Here is a 3,647-nt window from a genome sequence, read left to right on the forward strand (position 1 = left end):
TACTATATATTCAAATTCCCGTTCAACATAATCATTGATGTGCCTAATAGTCAATGCAAACTTCAAACGTTAAAAACCAAATTTTTCTTACGTTACATCATATACAAAAGTTAACTCAAAATGGATCAGAGACCCACCCTAAGAGCTCAAACTATAAACCTCTTAGAATAAATCATAAGAGAAAAGCTTCATGACATTGGATTTGGCAATGAATTCTTGGACATGACACCAAAAGAGCTGGCAACAAAAGCAAAAATGCATGGATTAGACTACATGAAAATTAAAAACCCTTGGGCGTTAAAGGACACTATCAAGAGACTGAAAAGGCAACACATAGCGGAGGAACCTCAATGGCGCCCACCGGGGTCTGTGTCAGCACGCCTGGACCAGGTCAGAGCAATGTCTCGGTCTCCAGGGAGGTCCCCCCTCTCCCCGGGATGCCACCAGAGCCCACCAGATCAGGCCCGCGCATCTTCTGTATGTAGGAGATGGAACGAAGTTTTTCATATCCCTGACCTTTGGAGAAAGTTTGAATTTGAACTGAACCAATCAGCAACTTTGTCTTTTCAAGCCACTCCTCGTGATCTCATTCAGCAGATCTTTAAAAGGCATGTTGCCTGTCTCCAGTATGTCAGCTTTAAGGTTGATAGCAGTACTGAATCAGCAGAGGCTGCCTGTGATATATTTTCTCAGCTGGGAAATGGTTCTCCACACCTTGGGCTTGATTTCTAGGGCCAATCCAAGTTTTATGAACGTGTCAAAGTCTCATTTTGTGTCAGCACTTACAGTTGTTTTTGTCAACTCAAAATCATTATCATCAATCAAACTTGAAGACCCACCCGTGGATGACCCTTCACTGAAGGTTCTGGTGGCCAATAATAGTGATACTCTAACACTCCTAAAAATGAGCAGCTGTCCTTATGTTTCATCTGATGGAATCCTTTGTGTAGCTGATCATTGTCAAGGCCTTAGAGAACTGGCATTGAATTATTACATTCCAAGTGATGAACTTCTCCTGGCCCTTTCAAGTGAGACTCATGTTAACCTTGAACATCTTCGAATTGATGTTGTGAGTGAAAATCCTGGACAAATTAAATTTCATTCCATTAAAAAACAAAGTTGAGATGCACTTATTAAACACTCCCCTGGAGTTAATGTTGTCATATACTTCTTTTTAAACGAAGAGGAATTTGTGACATTCTTCACAGAAGAATCCCCTGTCACTCATCTTTATTTCGGTCAGGTCAGTAAGCAAAGCGGTCCTAGGACGGATAGGTCCTAACTGCCCATGCCTAGCTGAGTTACTGGTGTGTGCAAACGGTCTTCAGACTCTTGACAATGAGCTGATCTGTATTGCTCAACACTGTAAAAACTGAACAGCCTTGGGCCTCAGTGCATGTGAAGTTCGCTGCAGTGCCGTGGTTGAGTTTGTAAGGCTGGGTGGGAGGAGGCTCACGCAGCTCTCTGTGATGGAGGAGGTTCTGACCCCGATGGGGATTACGGCCTGGATAAAATTCACGCTGAAGCCTCCAAATACCTGGTAAGAACGTGGTTCCCGGATGTCATGCCTGGCTGGTAATTGTCTACCAAAGATTCTCAACTTTTTTTTTAAGTCAGTAAGATTAGGTTCTTTCTGTCTATGCAGACATAAATTGTAAGATGTATTGCTGAAATGTTTTCGGTAAAATATTTTATCATTTGCAAATTGTCTTAATGTACTGCAGCAGAAACATTTGAAAAAATAGGAGAAATTTGAAAAGCCAGAAATTTCCATAAATGGGGTGCAGACGCTATATTGTGAATTAGTTCATATGCTAAAGGCTACAGGTGGTTTCTAGAGAAGCTCCTCAGCCTTCCTTGAAGGCATGTTTTAGCTTGCTAAATAAATTTATAATATTAAGCTTTCTATCCTTTAAATTATGCATTTACAACTTTACATTGTTTTAATTGTTTTTGTTTCATTTTGATATTAATATATTTTACAAAATATTTAGTATTAAAAACTGAGTAAAATCAAAATATAGATATAAGGTTGGCTTAATTTTACTTCCTTTTTAGCACTATATAAGATGATATTGTGATTCAATAAACAACTTGTAATTTCCAAAAAAGAAAAAGGCAACACACAGAATGGGAGAAAATATATGCAAATCATCAATGTAGCACACCCAGGTGGTGTCGCAGAATTGCTCGCATGTGGGGATCCCCTCCCCCTGCACACCCATACACAAATCTGGTGTCAGAAGTGTTGTGAGTGTGAAAGCAGAGTTCTGCATGAGAGTAAAGGATACATGGGAGGAAAAACTGGGATAATTCGAATACAGGTGGTGTCAGGGAAGTGGGACTTGCCACATCAGCCTTGACTCATAAAATCACATGGTTTGGGAAGAGAAAGGATGAAAAGGTGGGACATGAACCTTTGATTCCGGCATGGCAACGTGGTCACCCATGATGTGGACCAGGGGCTGTGCCACACTCAGTTACTAAAGGTAAACGTCACCAATGGAATTTGGAGGCGGATCCAAATCACAGGCAGTTGGTTCACTGGATGCATAGGGAAATGCAAATTAAGAAGAGAAAGGCAAAATATTCAGTCTCTTTGTTATTTTTATCTGTCATAGCTAAAATAAAATTAAAAGAAATACTAGGTATGATTTCGATGCTAGACTAAGCTCAGAATTCAGTCACTGGCCTCAAAGCCACCCCGCAAAACAAAAATTATGCCGGGACAATGGAAAGTACCTCTAAGACCTCTGGTCACCAGGAAGGTAGTCAACATGGGTGGAGCACAAAACCAAAAAACTATTGAAACCAGAAGGTATAGTGGGAAGGAATTGTTTCATTTTATAGATGGATATTGTCAGCTTCCTGAGGAACCTTTACTAAAATGGAATGCGAGAGTGACTGATTTGGAGGCTGTGTCTTTGCTTTTGAATGCTGCGGAGTGGAAGAGAGTGTTTGGGTTGATTCAGGAGCCACAGTTCACTATGGAACCACCACAGAGGGCTATATGTGACCCAGACACACAGGAGGTTATTCCCAAAGGAACAGCCAGCCTGGTGGCCTGGGTAAAAGCGACGATAAGGTCTGTTTACCCTGAGAAGGGGGACTGTCCATCTCTGCCTATGAATGCCAAGTGGAACACCCCAGATGAAGCAGCTTATATGCTTCACATGCAAGCCATGCGGGACTGGCCTTATGATGACCCGGATATTCACCCGCTGAATATGCCCATTACTCAGGTCATGGTAAATACTATGGTTAAGGGGACCACTTTCATGAGGGCACCCCATATAACCTTGCAGCTGCAAAAGTGAGGGACAGTTCAGGAAGCCTTATCGAATTTGCTGTCTCAGTTTCCCTTCATGGGCTTTACAACTGCCAAGAAAAATACTAGGTTAATTAACAAGAGAATGGGGAAAGGCGGAGGAGACAATCAAGAGACTGGTTTTAGCTGGGTGAAAAATCTCTAAACGGTTATTAAAGGCTAATGTGAATCAAGCAAATATTGATAGGAGTGAAACAGAGAGGAAACAGAAAGGCAAGAGTCACAGGACTTGTCCCAGGAGAGTGGAAATCTTTAGATGAATTTGAAGAACTGGGGGGAATAAAATGGACATCAATGAGGTCAGAACCAAGGTATTCAT

The 3,647-nt window shown here is 41.6% G+C and overlaps 1 pseudogene; it reads left to right on the plus strand.

Moving 5' to 3' along the window:
* The first annotated feature begins 222 nt into the window (after positions 1 to 222).
* On the plus strand, positions 223 to 1,579 carry LOC139042619 (F-box/LRR-repeat protein 21 pseudogene; annotated as a pseudogene).
* The last annotated feature ends 2,068 nt before the right edge of the window (positions 1,580 to 3,647 follow it).

This window comes from Equus asinus, chromosome X (assembly GCF_041296235.1).
Source record: "Equus asinus isolate D_3611 breed Donkey chromosome X, EquAss-T2T_v2, whole genome shotgun sequence".
In the NCBI taxonomy this organism is placed as follows: Eukaryota; Metazoa; Chordata; class Mammalia; order Perissodactyla; family Equidae; genus Equus; species Equus asinus.